This window comes from Synchiropus splendidus, chromosome 4 (genome assembly GCF_027744825.2).
Source record: "Synchiropus splendidus isolate RoL2022-P1 chromosome 4, RoL_Sspl_1.0, whole genome shotgun sequence".
NCBI classification, from domain to species: domain Eukaryota; kingdom Metazoa; phylum Chordata; class Actinopteri; order Syngnathiformes; family Callionymidae; genus Synchiropus; species Synchiropus splendidus.
The window spans coordinates 34174925-34196241 of record NC_071337.1 but is presented as its reverse complement, the minus strand read 5'-3'; the positions used below and the strand labels follow the sequence as shown (position 1 = coordinate 34196241).

General features: G+C 40.6%; 1 long non-coding RNA gene across 2 annotated transcripts; it reads left to right on the top strand.

The window, feature by feature from the left end:
* Positions 1 to 217: 217 nt before the first annotated feature.
* Positions 218 to 897, top strand: LOC128757560 (uncharacterized). 2 transcript variants are annotated; one of them, XR_008414384.1, is made up of 3 exons: positions 218 to 291; positions 376 to 537; positions 857 to 897. It is a non-coding gene; the product is annotated as an uncharacterized LOC128757560 (long non-coding RNA). The 2 variants fall into 2 exon arrangements; XR_008414383.1 differs by lacking the exon at positions 857 to 897 and adding an exon at positions 612 to 746.
* The last annotated feature ends 20420 nt before the right edge of the window (positions 898 to 21317 follow it).

Below are 21317 nucleotides of genomic sequence, written 5' to 3'. Positions count from 1 at the left end.
GTTTTCACAGACTGTGCAGAGGATTGCTGAAGCGTCTGAGGAGCTCAAGAAATTGGCTGGAGAGTTGTCTATTCAAGAAGACACTGTTCAGCAATGGGTGTCTGATGTCCAACAGTGGACTGCAGCTGAATACCTCAGTGTTTTATGTACAATTCTGACGTAAAATAAATATAAATTATTTTTTCTATATTCAATCAGAAGGACCATGCAGTCAAAATGAACTTGAAAAAACCATTGAAGGACTGTATCTCAGCATTAAGCAGCGGAAATATCAGCTGTATCGTCAGGCTGGTAAGAACAGAACGAAAGAAAACAAGTTTTTGATAATAATGTGTGACTGAGCACATATTCAGTATTTTCTGTTTAATATTCTAGATGGCAACAAGAGAAGACATCTGCTTAGAAAAAAGATTTCAGTGGAAAAGAGATCCTTAGAAGATGCCATCACAAAATACAATGCTGTTGTGCCAGAAACTGGCAAACTCCCTTCTCCCAACAAGCTCCTGGCTGAGGAAAACTATTCCTGGCCTTGGGAATGTAAGTACATCTAGGATGTGTCCAGTTGTCTTCATATCTATAGGCTATTTTTAATTACATTGTAAAGGCTTTAGATGAAGCAATTACAGGTTTGACCGAGGTTGCTGTGATTGGATCAGACAAGCTCCAGAGACAACTTCCTTTTTACTTTTGAAAACTGAAAGAGACACTCTTCTATATAATTCTGTCCCATGGGAGAAATTGCCTGGTGTCATTAGGAGGAGATGAGTATGCAGTGTAATAGAACCCACCTCTGAAAGTACACAGACACTGTGGGAAGTAGTTCACCACTATAAAAAATGTATATGATGATTTGCAGGTCATGGTGATATGTTTAAGAAAAAAAAGGTCTTCGACAAGGTAATGCTGCTGAACCGCCTGAAGGAAGAGGAGGTCATTGTTGTCCGTGAAGTCAAGCAGCACTGGGAGTACATGAGGAATATGGCTGGAAATATTGAAGAGATTTCCTCCCAGCTTTCAGAAGGGATCACTCAGCAAAGTACAGTTCTATTTGCTACTTGTACTGATATACTAGGTTAGTAGTCTAACTTATTGTAATGTCACTGTCAGGCGGCACAGATGCATTGACTGGGAGAGGACGTGAGGGGCTACTCTTGTCTGCTGAAGAGAAGACTGTCAGCAATTCAAGCTCAGCAGGGTGCAGCTCGCTCAACGTACCAACGTGTTTTTGGATCGCAAGCCTTGTCTCTCGATGATTCGTCCACTGGTGATGAAGAACCCCATGATAGCAGCTCCTCCACCGAAGATGAAGAACACTACGATTGTAGCTCCTCTTCTGAACTTTGACCTCCCTCATTAAAAAATTAGGAAAACTGTTGTAATTACCTGGCCTGCAGTATGAATGTGAAATGTTAAAATAAACTGTCCTGCAATTGACTCTTTTTCTGAGTTATGTACTATTACTATTTTGAAGTAGATGCTGATGCTTTTTATGTAAATTATGAATTATTAATTTGAGATTTGTTGGTAGGGCAGTGAAATACGGCTTTTCATGCAGCCTCAATAAAGTCAATTAACAGGCTATGTTCACTCACTTCACTGACTTTCTTTTGCCACTGAAATTGTCTGTACAATGCTTATGTATGTTATTCAATCATGTGCAAGTACACATAGGAACACACAGACTTGGTAAACCAAAGCAGTACGATGAATGAGACTGCTGTTTTGTTGCAGGAATAATGAGTCAAATGGTATGAGCAGGTGTTGCAATGCATTACCTTACTTATTTCTGAATGTTATTAGGGTTAGAATTAGGGGTTTCCATGGCCCCTGGCCACCTAAATGGGTAAGGTCATCAGTAAATGCTTCTCATCGAAGTTAGCTTAGAACAGGTAGAAATATCATAACCTGGATTACATCCTGAATACTGCTGACAAAGGCACTAAGAGTGCACAAGTCACAGATCCTACTTTTGAGTTAAAGGAAGAGTTCAATAATTTTAACCCGAGAAGACATCTTATTATTTATCATCTGGATGTGCCACCGTATCTTTCTGACTACTTCTGGATAGGAAGGGAAGTCATCTCATTTATCTCTGAGTTCATGTCTGAATGAAAAGGGCCAACAGGCTTCATGTATTTGTTAGGCCTCACTATGTTTGTTGAGCTTGCTGGCGCCCTTTTGATGGGAGGATCTGACAATTGCTGAGATGGGAATTCTCTTCTACTCTCCCCGACTTGGGAAGGCAACTGGGCATGGAGGGAAGGGGCAAAAAAAAACAATTAAACAATGAAAGACAAACACAGTAGCAAGTTTGGTGACAAATTGACATGAAACAATGGTCTATCAGTGTTACCAATGTTGGCTGGTTTGGAAACGGTGGCACAGAGGAAAAGACAGGAGGCAGAGCTGGAGGTAGCAGAGATGAAGATGCTGAGCTTCTCTCTGGGAGTGAGCAGGATGGATAGGATCAGAGGGGCAGCACATGTGCTCAGGTGTTTAGGAGACCAAGTCAGAGAGGCTAGATGGAGATGGTTTGGACATGTACAGAGGAGAGAGAGAGCCAGTACATTGGTAGGAAGATGTTGAGGTTGGAACTGCCAGGCAGAAGGTGGAGAGAAAGGCCACAGAGGAGATTGATGAAGGTGGTGAAGGAGGAGGTTTGTAGGTTTGAGAGAAGAGGAAGCAGAGGACAGGGGGAGATGGAGGAAGATGATCCACCAGTGAAGGGAGAAAACCAAAGAGAAAGAAGAAGAAGACGTAATCGCATATTGTATCTCTCTAATTTGGTTATATTTGTTAAGCTTTAAAACAACAGAAAGCCACACCAAAGAAGATAGCTGGAATATCTCCTTTGCATAGCACATACACAATTGACACACAAATTCCTTTCTCACCTATCTTTGAAATATGGTCCTTGATAACACTGGCACCTTCTCACTAAATGTAATTTTCACAAGTCTGACAATTTATCTATTGATCTTCCAGTCTTGAGGTTTTCAACCAATATAGAAGACAACATTTGCATCTTTCATAGGATGTGCCAAGGGTCAGGGCATTGGCTGTATCAGCCCATCAGACTCATTTGAAGATGATTATTGTATGAATGAATATTAAGACATTCATGTTTCAAGCTTAGTGTCAAATTATACTCATAATATTTAATATATTTGAAAAGACATAATACTTCATTTGCTCATGTGCAAAAAAACGCATGAGAACGAGCTATTGATGACAGAGAACCTATACAACGAGATTTAAAGCAAACATTCATTTGAGTGTGATTCCCTCGTTTAAGGTGTTGACACTATGCATTTTGAAAATGTAAAGGTATGTTACGTTTTAAGGTGATATGTCTTTTTTTTTTTTTTTTTTTTAAATTTTACATTTCGAACAGTAGAAATGAAGGAATTGTGGGTAAAAGCCCATCGTGTGCGCGCGTAGACTGCTGGGAGGAAGAAGTTTCAAGCGACGAACTTGCTCTAAATATTGAAAGGTAAGAAATTATCACGCAAGGGGTCATATATGGCGAAATATATGAAGTGTTTGCCATCATTTCGGGCAACCATCGCTTCCATGTTTGTAACTGTCAAATTCGCGGTTTACAGTGGATGCTGTTACCGCAATACTCCGCGGTAACATAAAGAAGAATAAACGTTATCATTGCAGTACTCTGCAAGTGATTGCTTACATTACATTATGGCTAAAAAACTTCATTTTCACCTGAAAGGGATTAGGTCTAATATATGTACGTGTGTGTGGCGAAAATGATATGTGGATCATACATGGTACAAATGTTTTGTTTTTTTCCAGTTCGAGATGCCACGGTGATCCACTAATAAGCACTGCAATAACTGCAATGTAGTTATTGCAGTAGCTTGCAAGACCTGCAAAATTTGCCAAGCAGAGCAACCCAGGCGACAGAGGCTGGCAAAACGACTTAAAACTTAAAAAAAAAAAAAAGAGGTATGGTTGAAAAACCAAAAAAAAAACCAACACCGCCTCACGTGTGATGGACGAGTCACAAATGCTGGTATGTCTGACATCAGTAATTGCATTTTTCAAATTTATGGCATAACATGGCGATTTCATTTTTTTTCTGCTGGAAAAACTGCACACTTTGGGCCACAGAGCTGTGGTGTTTCTAGCTCGGCCAGGCAAGAAACCTGGCACTTGGTCCAGTCAGGTGGTCCACTCCAAGTGGCATCTGACTGACCATGCCAGCAAGTGCCTGGACCGGATGAAGGACCTATGTCTGGCGGTTATTAGAGGTAAGCTTGTTAATGTATTTGTATCTTCAGGCACATGTAATAATGGGCCGGATTCAGATCAGGCCATCATTCATTGTTAGCCCTTTTTTTGACTTCATTAGTCACCAGCAACCTCTTTCCCTCATATAACTGCATATAAATGTTTTTATATATAGTGGAACAATACACCACATTAGCATCTGCTCCACAGTCTAACCACAGTTCTGTGGTGGGAGGATTGTTGGTCCCTGCAAAGCTTTCTTACCATTTTACCTTGTTGTCTCACTGTTATTTCCCTGCTCAGCCACATCTTTTCCACAGTGCCAGTAGCTGTAGAATGTTCCTCAGGGTAGACAAAAACAGCTGAAAGCAGCAAGATCATTTCTTATAACCTTCTCCAAAGTTGTGCTTTAGAATTATACACAATTTTAATTTATCTGAGAGCTTTTTTGATGTTGAACTCCGGAAAATAATTTTAACGTTTATGTGGTGTAAATCAGTCTTTTAAGGCTGAGTATCTCTGGAAGATTAGAAATTTCTGTGTACGTCCACAACCTCTGCTAGCCAGCCGTCAACCTCCTCCAAAAGAGCCTCCACAGGCCCTCTGAGTATGTAGTAATTAGATCTTTGAGACATGTCTGCAATCCAATTACCAGAATATCTGTTTTGGTTCATAAATTATTTGTAGACATTATAATATTTAGGTGAAAGATTTTTTATAGTTCAGGTTGCTATGACAAAGTCTGACATGTCAGAGATTAGCATGTTATGACATGGTTTATTTGCATGAGATGCGTCATTGGTTTTTGATCGTTAGTCTATTGGATTGTGGGAATTATTCTGTACAAACAGTTATATTTATCCTCAACAGGCTTAACTCCAAGAAAAAGCACCAGAAGGAAGACAGAAGATGGATCGAAAGGTTCTTCCATATTATACATCATACATTGCCTGGCAAAGATGTAAAAAGTGATGTTATAAAACCATAAGACTTGAAATACAAATATGAAATTAGACACAAAACAAAGAAATTAGAATTATGACCACACAAACTAAAAATTATTTTAATATCCCTACATCAAAGTGTTGCCATTCTTAAAGCCAATGCACACAGTCCACTGTTGCTGACATAAGTCTAGTGACTGCCTCTAAACATCAGAATCGGAATCAGAATCTAATTTATTGCCATGGTCAGTGGGGAGCCCACTGACTAGGAAAGTGCCTTGGAATAAAGTGCAACAAAGAACAAATAAAATAAAATAAATAGAATAACATTACAACAAGGCTGTTCATGAATTTAACAGTCTGACGGCCGAGGGAAAGAAGCTGTTCCTGTGACGGGAGGTTCTGGTCTGGATGGACCGTAGCCTCCTGCCAGAGTGAAGAGGAACAAACAGACTATGTCCAGGGTGAGAAGGGTCGGCTCTGATCCGACCTGCACGTCTCTGGGTCTTGGATACATACAGGTCATGAAGAGGTGGCAGGCTGCAACCGATCACCTTCTCAGCAGAACGTACGATGCGCTGCAGTCTGCTCTTGTCCCTGGAGGTGGCACTGTTGTACGAGACGGTGATAGAGGAGGTGAGGATGGACTGGATGATGGCCGTGTAGAACTCCACCAGCAACTTCGTCGGCAGTCGTAGTTTTCGTAGCTGCCTCAGAAAGAACATTCTCTGCTGGGCCTTCCTGATGAGGGACCTGATGGTTGGCTCCCATTTGAGGTCCTCAGTGATGGTGGTTCCCAGGAAGCAGAAGGAGTCCACAATAGGAATAGGTAAACCAGCCAACATGAGAGGGGACAGAGGAGCTGTTACTCTCCTGAAGTCTATGACCATCTCCACTGTCTTCTGAGCGTTGAGCTCCAGGTTGTTGTGGCTGCACCAGGACACCAGCCGCTCCACCTCCCTCCTGTAAGCCAACTCATCTCCATCTGAGATGAGCCCGATGATGGTGGTGTCGTCCGCAAACTTGATCAGCTTCACGGACTGGTGACTGGAGGTGCAGCAGTTAGTGTACAGGGAGAAGAGCCATGGAGAGAGAACACAGCCCTGAGGAGACCCAATGTTGAGGGTCCGAGTGTCAGAGACAGTCGTCCCCAGGCTGACTTCGACTGGTCAGGAAGTCTGTAATCCATCTGCAGAGGGAGTCAGGCACGTCCAGCTGGCGAAGCTTGTCTTCAAGCAGAGCTGGAAGAATTGTATTAAAGGCAGAGCTGAAGTCCACAAACAGGATCCTGGCATAGGTTCCTGGGCAGTCCAGATGCTCCAGAACAAAATGAAGGGCCTGGTTCACTGCATCGTCCACAGATCTGTTGGCTCTGTAGGCAAACTGCAATGAGTCCAGGTGAGAAGCAGTGATGGACTTCAGATGAGAGAGAACCAGGCGCTCAAAGGACTTCATGACCACAGACGTCAGTGCCACCGGTCTGTAGTCATTCAGTCCTGTGATCCTGGCCTTCTTGGGAACAGGGATGATAGTGGAGGACTTAAAGCAGGCAGGTACATGACAGGACACCAAGGAAGCATTGAAGATGTCCGTGAACACTGGAGCCAGCTCAGCAGCACAATGATTCAGGATGGCAGGGGAAACTCTGTCCGGACCTGCCGCCTTCCGAAGGTTCAGCCTCCTGAACTGAGTGCGCACGTCTTGCTCCATGATGTCAAGAGAAAGAGGGGGGAGGTGAGGGGGTGGCTCATCAAAAGTGACTGTGATCTTTGCTGTCTCAGTGACATCGTTGGTCTTAGTTGTGTCACTAAGAGACAGCACAGTCCTTTGTTGTAAAGTGGAACATGGGGCTGGAGAGACCACAGAGGTGCTGGGGCAAAATGGCTGCTCAAAGCGACAATAAAAGTTGTTCAGGACCTTTGCAAGAGTGAGGTTGTTCAGAGTGTGGGGGGCACGTCTCCGTGAAACACAAAACACAACACTTTCTAGTAGTTGCACATCAAATCGAAGCTGTTTGAAGTGTTTTTACAAAGTTATCAACACTTTTATGTTTGGCGTTCCGGAATCGACCTTTTCTCAGGCTGAAAACACGATTTATGCATTCTGCCATAACTTTGCAGGGAATCTTCAGAACATGAAATTTTCATATCCCACTAAAGCAGAAAGGGTCTTTCTAGTAGTTGCACGTCAAATCTAAGCTGTCTGAAGTGTTTTTCCAAAGTTATCAACATTTTTATGTTTGGCGTTCCGGAACCCACCTTATCTCAGGCTGTAAACGCGTTTTTTGCATTGTGATATAACTTTGCAGGGATGCTTCAGAACATGAAATTTTAACCTCCCACTATAGCAGAATCGGTCTTTCTAGTAGTTGCACATCAAATCTTAGCTGTCTGAAGTGTTTTTCCAAAGTTCTCAACATTTTTATGTTTGGAGTTCTGAAATCAACCTCATCTCAGGCTGAAAACGCGTTTTACGCATTGAGCCATAACTTTGCCGGGAAGCTTCAGAACATGAAATTTTCACCTCGAACTATAGCAGAAAGGGTCTTTCTAGTAGTTGCACATCAAATCTAAGCTGTCGAAAGTATTTTTCCAAAGTTATCAACATTTTTATGTTTGGCGTTCCGGAATCAACCTTATCTCAGGCTGAAAACGCGTTTTACGCATTGTGCCATAACTTTGCATAAAGCTTCAGAACATTACATGTTCACATCCCACTCTCGCAGAAAGGGTCTTTCTCGTAGTTGCATATCAAGTCTAAGCTGTCTGAAGTGTTTTTCCAAAGTTATCAACATTTTTATGTTTGGCGTTCCGGAACCCACCTTATCTCAGGCTGAAAACGCTTTTTCTGCATTGTGCCATAACTTTTCAGGGGAGCTTCAGAACATGACATTTTAAACTTCCTCTATAGCAGAAAAGGTCTTTCAAGTAGTTGCACATCAAATCTAAGCTGTCTGAAGTGTTTTTCCAAAGTTATCAACATTTTTATGTTAGGCGTTCCGGAATCGACCTTATCTCAGGCTGAAAACGCGTTATACGCATTGTGCCATAACTTTGCATAAAGCTTCAGAACATTAAATTTTCACATCCCACTATAGCAGAAAAGGTCTTTCTTGTCGTTGCACATCAAATCTAAGCTGTCTGAAGTGTTTTTCCAAAGTTGTCCACATTTTTATGTTTGGCGTTCTGGAACCCACCTTATCTCAGGCTGAAAACGAGTTTTCTGCATTGTGCCATAACTTTGCATGGAAGCTTCCGAACATGAAATTTTAACCTCCCACTATAGCAGAAAGGGTCTTTCTAGTAGTTTCACGTGAAATCTAAGCTGTCAGAAGTGTTTTTCCAAAGTTATCAACATTTTTATGTTTGGCATTCCGGAATCGACCTTATCTCGGGCTGAAAACACGTTTTACGCATTGTGCCATAACTTTGCAGGGAAGCTTCAGAACATGAAATTTTAAACTTCCACTATAGCAGAAAAGGTCTTTCTAGTAGTTGCACATCAAATCTAAGCGGTGTGAATTGTTTTTCCAAAGTTTTCAAGATTTTTATGTTTGGCGTTCGGCAACCCACCTTATCTCAGTCTGAAAACGCTTTTTCTGCATTGTGCCATAACTTTGCAGGGAGGCTTCAGAACATGAAATGTTCACCTCCCACAATAGCAGAAAGGGTCTTTCTAGTAGTTGCACATCAAATCTAAGCTGTCTGTAGAGTTTTTCCTGAGTTATCAACATTTCTATGTTTGGCGTTCCGGAATCGACCTTATCTCAGGCTGAAAACGCGTTTTACGCATTGTACAATAACTTTGCAGGGAAGCTTCAGAACATGACATTTTCACCTCCCACAATAGCAGAAAGGGTCTTTCTAGAAGTTGCACATCAAATCTAAGCTGTCTGAAATGTTTTTCCAAAGTTATCAACATTTTTATGTTTGGCGTTCCGGAACCCACCTTATCTCAGGCTGAACACGCGTTTTCGGCATTGTGCCATAACTTTGCAGGGAAGCTTCAGAACATGAAATTTTCACCTCCCACAATAGCTGAAAGGGTCTTTCTAGTAGTTGCACATCATATCTAAGCTGTCGGAAGTGTTTTTCCAAAGTTTTCAACATTTTTATGTTTGGCGTTCCGGAATCAACCTTATCTCAGGCTGAAAATGCGTTTTCTGCATTATGCCATAACTTTGCAGGGAAGCTTCAGAACATGAAAATTTCACCTTCCACTATAGCAGAAAGGGTCTTTCTAGTAGTTGCAGTAGTAGTTTTTCCTGAGTTATCAACATTTTTATGTTTGGCGTTCCGGAACCCACCTTATCTCAGGCTGAAAACGCTGTTTCTGCATTGTGCCATAACTTTGCAGGAAAGATTCAGAACATGAAATTTTCACCTCCCACTATAGCAGAAAGGGTCTTTCTCGTAGTTGCAGATCAAATCTAAGCTGTTTGATGTGTTTTTCCAAAGTTATCAAAATTTTTATGTTTGGCGTTCCGGAATCAACCTTATCTCAGGCTGAAAACGCGTTTTACGCATTGTGCCATAACTTTGGAAGGAAGCTTCAGAAAATGAAATTTTCACCTCCCACTATAGCAGAAAGGGTCTTTCTGGTAGTTGCACATCAAATCTAAGCTGTCTGAAGTGTTGAACCAAAGTTATCAACATTTTTACGCTTGGCGTCCCGGAACCCACATTATCTCAGGCTGAAAACAGGTTTTCTGCATTGTGACATAACTTTCCAGGGAAGCTTCAGAACATGAAATTTTCGCGTCCCACTATAGCAGAAAGGGTCTTTCGAGAAGTTGCACATCAAATCTAAGCTGTCTGAAGTGTTTTTCGAAAGGTATCAACATTTTTATGTTTGGCGTTCGGGAACCCACCTTATCTCTGGCTGAAAACAGGTTTTCTGCATTGTGACATAACTTTGCAGGGAAGCTTCAAAACATGAAATTTTCACGTCCCACTATAGCAGAAAGGGTCTTTCTAGTAGTTGCACATCAAATCTAAGCTGTCTGAAGTGTTTTTCGAAAGGTATCAACATTTTTATGTTTGGCGTTTCGGAATCGACCTTATCTCATGCTGAAAACGCGTTTTCTGCATTGTGTCATAACTTTGCAGGGAAGCTTCAGAACATGAAATTTTCACGTCCCACTATACCAGAAAGGGTCTTTCTAGTAGTTGCACATCAAATCTAAGCTGTCTGAAGTGTTTTTCCAAAGTAATCATCATTTTTATGTTTGGCGTTCCGGAATTGACCTTATGTCAGGCTGAAAACGCGTTTTCTGCATTGTGACATAGCTTTGCAGGGAAGCTTCAGAACATGAAATTTTAACCTCCCACGATAGCAGAAAGGGTCTTTCTAGTAGTTGCACATCAAATCGAAGCTTTTTGAATTGTTTTTCCAAAGTTATCAACACTTTTATGTTTGGTGTTCCGGAATCAACCTTATCTGAGGCTGAAAACGCGTTTTACGCATTGTGCTATAACTTTGCAGGAAAGCTTCAGAACATGAAATGTTCACCTCCCACTATAGCAGAAAGGGTCTTTCTAGTAGTTGCACATCAAATCTAAGCTGTCTGAAGTGTTTTTCCAAAGTAATCAACATTTTTATGTTTGGCGTTCCGGAATCAACCTTATCTCAGGCTGAAAACGCATTTTCTGCATTGTGCCATAACTTTGCAGGGAAGCTTCAGAACATGAAATTTTCACCTCCCACTATAGCAGAAAGGGTCTTTCTCGTAGTTGCACATCAAATCTAAGCTGTCTGAAGTGTTTTTAGAAAGACATCAACATTTTTATGTTTGGCGTTCCGGAACCCACCTTATCTCAAGCTGAAAACGCGTTTTCTGCATTGTGCCATAACTTTGCAGGGAAGCTTCAGAACATGAAATTTTCACCTCCCACTATAGCAGAAACGGTCTTTCTAGTCGTTGTACATCAAATCTAGGCTATCTGAAGTGTTTTTCCAAAGTTATCAACATTTTTACGTTTGGCGCTCTGGAACCCACATTATCATAGGCTAAAAACACGTTTTTTGCATTGTGCCTTAACTTTGCAAGGAAGCTTCAGAACATGAAATTTTCACATCCCACTATAGCATAAAGGGTCTTTCTAGTAGTTGCACTTCAAATCTAAGCTGTCTGAAATGTTTTTCCCAAAGTTATCAACATTTTTATGTTTGGCGTTCCGGAACCCACCTTATCTCAGGCTGAAAACGCGTTTTCTGCATTGTGCCATAACTTTGCAGGGAAGCTTCAGAACATGACATTTTAACCTCCCACTGTAGCAGAAAGGGTCTTTCTAGTAGTTGCACATCAAATCTAAGTTGTCTGAAGTGTTTTTCGAAAGCTCTCAACATTTTTATGTTTGGCCTTCCGGAAACGACCTTATCTCGGGCTGAAAACGCGTTTTCCGCATGGTGCTATAACTTTGCAGGGAAGCTTCAGAACATGAAATTTTCACCTCCCACTGTAGCAGAAAGGGTCTTTCTAGTAGTTGCACATCAAATCTAAGCTGTCTGAAGTGTTTTTCCAAAGTTATCAACATTTTTAAGTTTGGCGTTCGGGAACCCACCTTATCTCAGGCTGAAAACGCGTTTTCTGCATTGTGCCATAACTTTGCAGGGAAGCTTCAGAACATGAAATTTTCAACTCCCACTATGACAGACAGGGTCTTTGTAGTAGTTGCACATCAAATCTAAGCTGTCTGAAGTGTTTTTCGAAAGTTATCAACATTTTTACTGTTGGCGTTCCGGAACCCACCTTGTCTCAGGCTGAAAACGCGTTTTCTGCATTGTGCCATAACTTTGAAGGAAAGCTTCAGAACATGAAAGTATCACCTCCCACTATAGCAGAAAGGGTCTTTCTAGTAGTTACACATCAAATCTAAGCTCTCTGAAGTGTTTTTCCAAAGTTGTCAACATTTTTATGTTTGGCGTTCCGAAACCCACATTATCTCTGGCTGAAAACGCGTTTTCTGCTTTGTGCCATAACTTTGATGGGAATCTTCAGAACATGAAATTTTAACCTCCCACAATAGCATAAAGGGTCTTTCTTGTAGTTGCTCTTCAAATCTAAGCTGTCTGAAGTGGTTTTCCAAAGTTATCAACATTTTTATGTTTGGCGTTCCGGAACCTCACCTTTTTTCAGGCTGAAAACGCGTTTTCTGCATTGTGCCATAACTTTGCAGGGAAGATTCAGAACATGAAATTTTCACCTCCCACTATAGCAGAAAGGGTCTTTCTAGTAGTTGCACATCAAATCTAAGCTGTCTGAAGTGTTTTTCCAAAGTTATCAACATTTTTATGTTTGGCGTTCCGGAACCCACCTTATCTCAGGCTGAAAACGCATTTTCTGCATTGTGCCATAACTTTGCAGGGAAGCTTCAGAACATGAAATTTTCACCTCCCACTATAGCAGAAACGGTCTTTCTAGTCGTTGTACATCAAATCTAAGCTATCTGAAGTGTTTTTCCAAAGTTATCAACATTTTTACGTTTGGCGCTCCGGAACCCACATTATCATAGGCTAAAAACACATTTTTTGCATTGTGCCATAACTTTGCAAGGAAGCTTCAGACCATGAAATTTTCATATCCCACTATAGCATAAAGGGTCTTTCTAGTAGTTGCACTTCAAATCTAAGCTGTCTGAAATGTTTTTCCCAAAGTTATCAACATTTTTATGTTTGGCGTTCCGGAATCGACCTTATCTCAGGCAGAAAACGCTTTTTACGCTTTGTGCCATAACTTTGCAGGGAAGCTTCAGAAAATGAAATTTTAACCTCCCACTGTAGCAGAAAGGGTCTTTCTAGTAGTTGCACATCAAATCAAAGCTGTCTGAAGTGTTTTTCCAAAGTTATCAACATTTTTATGTTTGGCGTTCCGGAACCCACCTTACCTCAGGCTGAAAACGCGTTTTCTGCATTGTTCCTTAACTTTGCAGGGAAGCTTCAGAACATGAAATTTTCAACTCCCACTATGACAGACAGGGTCGTTGTAGTAGTTGCACATCAAATCTTTGCTGTCTGAAGTGTTTTTCCAAAGTTATCAACATTTTTATGTTTGGCGTTCCGGAACCCACCTTATCTCAAGCTGAAAACGCGTTTTCTGCATTCTGCCATAACTTTGCAGGGAAGCTTCAGAACATGAAATGTTCACCTCCCACTATAGCAGAAAGGTTCCTTCTAGTAGTAGCACATCAAATCTAAGCTGTATGAAATGTTTTCCGAAAGTTATCAACATTTTTATGTTTGGCGTACCAGAATCGACCCTATCTCAGGATGAAAAATCGTTTTCTGCATTGTCCCATAACTTTGCAGGGAAACTTCAGAACATGAAATTTTCACGTCCCACTATAGCAGAAAGGATCATTCTAGTAGTTGCAGATCAAATTTAAGCTGTCTGAAATTTTTTCCAAAGTTATCAACATGTGTATGTTTGGCGATCCGGAATCAACCTTATCTCAGCCTGAAAACGCGTTTTCTGCTTTGTGCCATAACTTTGCATGGAAGCATCAGAATATGAAATTTTCTCCTCCCAATATTGCTGAAAGAGTCTGTCTTGTAGTTGCACATCAAAACTAAGCTGTCTGAAGTGTTTTTCAATGTTATCAACATTTTTATGTTTGGCGTTCTGGAACCCACCTTATCTCAGTCTGAAAACGTCTTTTCTGAATTGTGCCATAACGTTGCAGGGAAGCCTCAGAACATGAAAATTTCACCTCCCACTATAGTAGAAAGGGTCTTTCTAGTAGTTGCACATCAAATCTAAGCTGTCTGAAGTGTTTTTTCCAAAGTTATCAACATTTTTATGTTTGGCGTTCCGGAACCCACCTTATCTCAGGCTGAAAACGCGTTTCCTGCATTGTGCCATAACTTTGCAGGCAAGCTTCAGAACATGAAATATTCACATGCCGCTATAGCAGAAAGGGTCTTTCTAGTAGTTGCACATCAAATCTCAGCTGTCTGAAGTGTTTTTCCAAAGTTATCAACATTTTTCTGTTTGGCGTTCCTGAATCGACCTTATCTCAGGCTGAAAATGCGTTTTCTGCATTGTGCCATAACTTTGCAGGGAAGCTTCAGAACATGAAAATTTCAACTCCCACTACAGCAGAAAGGGTCTTTCTAGTAGTTGCACGTCAAATCCAAGCTGTCTGAACTGTTTTTCCAAAGTAATCAACATTTTTATCTTTGGCGTTCCGGATCCCACCTTATTGAAAACGCCTTTTCTGCCTTGTGCCCTAACTTTGCAAGGAAGCTACAGAACATGAAATTTTCACCTCCCACTATAGCAGAAAGGGTCTTTCTAGTCGTTGCACATCAAATCTAAGCTGTCTGAAGTGTTGTTCCAAAGTTATCATACTTTTTTGGTTTGGCGTTCCGGAACCCACCTTATCTCAGGCTGAAAACGCGTTTTCTGCATTGTGCCATACCTTTGGAGGAAAGCTTCAGAACATAAAAATTTCACCTCCCATGATAGCAGAAAGGGTTTTTCTAATAGTTGCACATCAAATCTAAGCTGTCTGAAGTGTTTTTCCAAAGTTATCAACATTTTTATGTTTGGCGTTCCGGATCGCACCTTATTGAAAACGCATTTTCTGCATTGTGCCATAACTTTGCAGGGAAACTTCAGAACATGAAATTTTCACCTCCCACTATAGCAGAAAGGGTCTTTCTAGTAGTTGCACATCAAATCTAAGCTGTCTGAAGTGTTTTCTCAAAGTTATCATATTTTTATGTTTGGCGTTCCGGAATTGACCTTGTCTCATGCTGAAAACGAGTTTTCTGCATTGTGCCAAAACTTTGCAGGAAAGCTGGAGAATATGAAATTTTCAACTCCCACTATAGCAGAAAGGGTCTTTCTAGTAGTTGCACTTCAAATCTAAGCTGTCTGAAGTGTTTTTTCAAAGTTATCATATTTTTATGTTTGGCGTTCCGGAATTGACCTTGTCTCATGCTGAAAACGCATTTTCTGCATTGTGCCATAACTTTGCAGGGAAGTTTCAGGACTTGAAATTTACTCCTCCCACTATAGCAGAAATGGTCCTTCTAGTAGTTGCACATCAAATGTAAGCTGTGTGAAGTGTTTTTCAGAAGTTATCAACATTCTTATGTTTGGCGTTCCGGAATCAACCTTATCTCAGGCTGAAAACGCGTTTTCTGCATTGTGCCATCACTTTGCAGGAAAGCTGAAGAACATGAAAGTTTAACCTCCCACTATAGCAGAAAGGGTCTTTCTCGTAGTTGCACATCAAATCGAAGCTGTCTGAAGTGTTTGTCCAAAGTTATCATATTTTTATGTTTGGCGTTCCGGAATTGACCTTGTCTCATGCTGAAAACGCATTTTCTGCATTGTGCCATAACTTTGCAGGGAAGTTTCAGGACTTGAAATTTACTCCTCCCACTATAGCAGAAATGGTCCTTCTAGTAGTTGCACATCAAATGTAAGCTGTGTGAAGTGTTTTTCAGAAGTTATCAACATTCTTATGTTTGGCGTTCCGGAATCAACCTTATCTCAGGCTGAAAACTCGTTTTCTGCATTGTGCCATCACTTTGCAGGAAAGCTGAAGAACATGAAAGTTTCACCTCCCACTATAGCAGAAAGGGTCTTTCTCGTAGTTGCACATCAAATCGAAGCTGTCTGAAGTGTTTGTCCAAAGTTATTAACATTTTTATGTTTTGCGTTCCGGAATCAACCTTATCTCAGGCTGAAAACGCATTTTACGCATTGTGCCATATCTTTGCAGGGAAGCTTCAGAACAAAAATTTTTCACCTCCCACTATAGCAGAAAGGGTCTTTCTAGTAGTTGCACATCAAATCTAAGCTGTCTGAAGTGTTTTTCCAAAGTTATCAACATTTTTATGTTTGGCGTTCCGGAACCCACCTTTTGTCAGGCTGAAAATGTGTTTTCTGCATTGTGCCACAACTTTGCAGGGAAGCTTCAGAAAATGAAATTTTAACCTCCCACTATAGCAGATAGGGTCTTTCTAGTAGTTGCACATCAAATCTAAGCAGTCTGAAGTGTTTTTCGGAAGTTATCAACATTTTTATGTTTGGCGTTCCGGAACTGACCTTATGTCAGGCTGAAAACGCGTTTTCTGCATTGTGCCATAACTTTGCATGGAAGCTTCAGAACATGACATTTTCACCTCCCACAATAGAATAAAGGGTCTCTCTAGTAGTTGCACATCTAATCTAAGCTGTCTGAAGTGTTTTTCGGAAGTTATCAACATTTTTATGTTTGGCGTTCCGGAATCGACCTTATGTGAGGTTGAAAACGCGTTTTCTGCATTGTGCCATAATTTTGCAGGGAAGCTTCAGAACAAAAAAATTTCACCTCCCACTATAGCAGAAAGGATCTTTCTAGTAGTTGCACACAAATCTAAACTGTCTGAAGTGTTTTTCCGAAGTTATTAACATTTTTATGTTTGGCGTTCCGGAATTGACCTTATGTGAGGCTGAAAACGCGTTTTCTGCATTGTGACATAACTTTGCAGGGAAGCTTCAGAACATGAAATTTTCACCTCCAACTATAGCAGAAAGGGTCTTTCTAGTAGTTGCACATCAAATCTAAGCTGTCTAAAGAGTTTTTACAAAGTTATCAATATTTTTATGTTTGGCGTTCCGGAACCCACCTTATCTCAGCCTGAAAACGCGTTTTACATATTTCGCCATAACTTTGCAGGGAAGCTTCAGAACATGAAATTTTCAACTCCCACAATAGCAAAAAGGGTCTTTCTAGTAGTTGCACATCAAATCTAAGCTGTCTGAAGTGTTTTTCCAAAGTTAACACCATTTTTATATTTGGCGTTCCAGAAACAACCTTATCTCAGGCTGTAAACGCGTTTTACACAATTTGCCCGAACTTTGCAGGAAAGTTTCAGAACATGAAATTTTCACCTCCCACTATAGCAGAAAGTGTCTTTCTAGTAGTTGCACATCAAATCTAAGCTGTCTGAAGTGTTTTTCCAAAGTTATCAACATTTTTATGATTGGCGTTCTGGAACCCACCTTATCTCAGGCTGAAAACGCATTTTCTGCATTGTGCCATAACTTTGCAGGGAAGCTTCAGAACATGAAATTTTCACCTCCAACTATAGCAGAAAGGTTCTTTCTAGTAGTTGCACATCTAATCTAAGCTGTTTGAAGTGTTTTTCCAAAGTTAACACCATTTTTATATTTGGCGTTCCAGAAACAACCTTATCTCAGGCTGTAAACGCGTTTTACACAATTTGCCATAACTTTGCAGGGGAGCTTCAGAACATGAAATTTTTACCTCCCACTATAGCAGAAAGGGTCTTTCTAGTAGTTGCACATCAAATCTAAGCTGTCTGAAGTGTTTTTCCAAAGTTATCAATATTTTTATGTTTGGCGTTCTGGAACCCACCTAATCTCAGGCTGAAAACGCGTTTTCTACATTGTGCCATAATTTTGCAGGGATGCTTCTGAACATGAAATTTTCACCTCCCACTGTAGCAGAAAGGGTCTTTCTAGTAGTTGCACATCAAATCTTAGCTGTCTGAAGCGTTTTTCCAAAGTTATCAACATTTTTATGTTTGGTGTTCTGGAACCCACCTAATCTCAGGCTGAAAACGCGTTTTCTACATTGTGCCATAACTTTTCAGGGAAGCTTCAGAACATGAAATGTTCGCCTCCCACTATAGCGGATAGGGTCTTTCTAGTAGTTGCACATCAAATCTAAGCTGTCTGAAGTGTTTTTCCAAAGTTATCAACATTTTTATGTTTGGCGTTCTGGAACCCACCTTATCTCAGCCTGAAAACGCGTTTTACATATTTTGCCATAATTTTGCAGGGAAGCTTCAGAACATGAAATTTTCAGCTCCCACTGTAGCAGAAAGGGTCTTTCTAGTAGTTGCACATCAAATCTAAGCTGTTTGAAGTGTTTTTCCAAAGTTAACACCATTTTTATGTTTGGCGTTCCAGAAACAACCTTATCTCAGCCTGAAAACGCGTTTTACGCAATTTGCCCGAACTTTGCAGGAAAGTTTCAGAACATGAAATTTTCACCTCCCACTATAGCAGAAAGGTTCTTTCTAGTAGTTGCACATCTAATCTAAGCTGTTTGAAGTGTTTTTCCAAAGTTAACACCATTTTTATATTTGGCGTTCCAGAAACAACCTTATCTCAGGCTGAAAACGCGTTTTACACAATTTGCCATAACTTTGCAGGAAAGCTTCAGAAGATGAAATTTTTACCTCCCACTATAGCAGAAACGGTCTTTCTAGTAGTTGCACATCAAATCTAAGCTGTCTGAAGTGTTTTTCCAAAGTTATCAATATTTTTATGTTTGGCGTTCTGGAACCCACCTAATCTCAGGCTGAAAACGCGTTTTCTACATTGTGCCATAATTTTGCAGGGATGCTTCTGAACATGAAATTTTCACCTCCCACTGTAGCAGAAAGGGTCTTTCTAGTAGTTGCACATCAAATCTTAGCTGTCTGAAGTGTTTTTCCAAAGTTATCAACATTTTTATGTTTGGTGTTCTGGAACCCACCTAATCTCAGGCTGAAAACGCGTTTTCTACATTGTGCCATAACTTTTCAGGGAAGCTTCAGAACATGAAATTTTCACCTCCCACTGTCGCAGAAAGGGTCTTTCTAGTAGTTGCACATCAAATCTCAGCTGTCTGAAGTGTTTTTCCAAAGTTATCAACATTTTTATGTTTGGCTTTCCGGAATCAACCTTATCTCAGACTGAAAACGTGTTTTCTGCATTGTGCCATAACTTTGCAGGGAAACTTCAGAACATGAAATTTTAACCTCGCACTATAGCAGAAAGGGTCTTTCTAGTAGGTGCACCTCAAATCAAAGCTGTTTGAAGTGTTTTTCCAAAGTTATCAACACTTTTATGTTTGGCGTTCCGGAATCGACCTTATCTCAGGCTGAAAACACGATTTACGCATTCTGCCATAACTTTGCAGGGAAGCTTCAGAACATGAAATTTTCATATCCCACTATAGCAGAAAGGGTCTTTCTAGTAGTCTCACATCAAATCTAAGCTGTCTGAAGTGTTTTTCCAAAGTTATCAACATTTTTATGTTTGGCGTTCTGGAACCCACCTCATCTCAGGCTGAAAACGCGTTTTCTGCATTCTGCCATAACTTCGCAGGGCGACTTCAGAACATGAAATTTTCTCCTCCCATTTAGCAGAAAGGGTCTTTCTAGTAGTTGCACATCAAATCTATGCTGTCTGTAGAGTTTTTCCTGAGTTATCAACATTTTTATGTTTGGCGTTCTGAAATCAACCTCATCTCAGGCTGAAAACGCGTTTTACGCATTGTGCCATAACTTTGCAGGGAAGCTTCAGAACATGATATTTTCACCTCCCACTATAGCAGAAAGGGTCTTTCGAGTAGGTGCACCTCAAATCAAAGCTGTTTGAAGTGTTTTTCCAAAGTTATCAACACTTTTATGTTTGGCGTACCGGAATTGACCTTATCTCAGGCTGAAAACACGATTTACGCATTCTGCCATAACTTTGCAGGGAAGCTTCAGAACATGAAATTTTCATATCCCACTATAGCAGAAAGGGTCTTTCTAGTAGTCTCACATCAAATCTAAGCTGTCTGAAGTGTTTTTCCAAAGTTATCAATATTTTTATGTTTGGCGCTCCGGAATCGTCCTTATCTCAGGCTGAAAACGCGTTTTCTGCATTGTGCCATAACTTTGCAGGGAAGCTTCAGAACATGAAATTTTCATATCCCACTATAGCAGAAAGGGTCTTTCTAGTAGTCTCACATCAAATCTAAGCTGTCTGAAGTGTTTTTCCAAAGTTATCAATATTTTTATGTTTGGCGCTCCGGAATCGACCTTATCTCAGGCTGAAAACGCGTTTTCTGCATTGTGCCATAACTTTGCAGGGAAGCTTCAGAACATGAAATTTTCACCTCCCACTATAGCAGAAAGGGTCTTTCTAGTAGTTGCACATCAAATCTAAGCTGTCTGAAGTGTTTTTCCAAAGTTATCAACATTTTTATGTTTGGCGTTCTGGAACCCACCTTAACTCAGGCTGAAAACGCGTTTTCTGCATTGTGCCATATCTTTGCAGGGAGTCTTCAGAACATGAAATTTTCTCCTCCCACTATAGCAGAAAGGGTATTTCTAGTAGTTGCACATCAAATCTAAGCTGTCTGAAGTGTATTTCCAAAGTTATCAACATTTTTATGTTTGGCGTTCTGGTACCCACCTTATCTCAGGCTGAAAACGCGTTTTCTGCATTGTGCCATAACTTTGCAGGGAAGCTTTAGAACATGAAATTTTCACCTCCCACTAGAGCAGAAAGGGTCTTTCTCGTAGTTGCACATCAAATCTAAGGTGTCTGAAGTGTTATTCGAAAGTTTTCAACATTTTTATGTTTGATGTTCCTGAATCGACCTTATCTCAGGCCGAAAACGCGTTTTCTGCATTGTGCCATAACTTTGCAGGAAAGCTTCACAAGATCAAATTTTCAACTCCCAATATTGCAGAAAGGGTCTTTCAAGTAGTTGCACATCAAATCTAAGCTGTCTGAAGTGTTTTTCCAAAGTTATCAACATTTTTATGTTTGGCGTTCCGGAATCGACCTTATGTGATGCTGAAAACTCGTTTTCTGCATTGTGCCATAACTTTGCAGTGAAGCTTCAGAACATGAAATTTTCACCTCCCACGATAGCAGAAAGGGTCTTTCGAGTAGTTGCACATCAAATCTCAGCTGTCTGAAATGCTTTTCAAAAGTTATCAACATTTTGATGTTTGGCGTTCCGGAATCGACCTTATCTGAGGATGAAAACGCGTTTTCTGCATTGTGCCATAACTTTGCAGGGAAGCTTGAGAACATGAAATTTTCTCCTCCCACTATAGGAGAAAGGGTCTTTCTAGCAGTTGCACATCAAATCTAAGCTGTCTGAAGTGTTTTTCCAAAGATATCAACATTTTTATGTTTGGCGTTCCGGAATCGACCTTATCTCAGGCTGAAAACGCGTCTCCTGCATTGTGGCATAAATTTGTAGGGAAGCTTCAGAACATGAAATTTTCACCTCCCACAGTAGCAGAAAGGGTGTTTCGAGTAGTTGCACATCAAATCTCAGCTGTCTGAAATGTTTTTCAAAAGTTACCAACATTTTGATGTTTGGCGTTCCG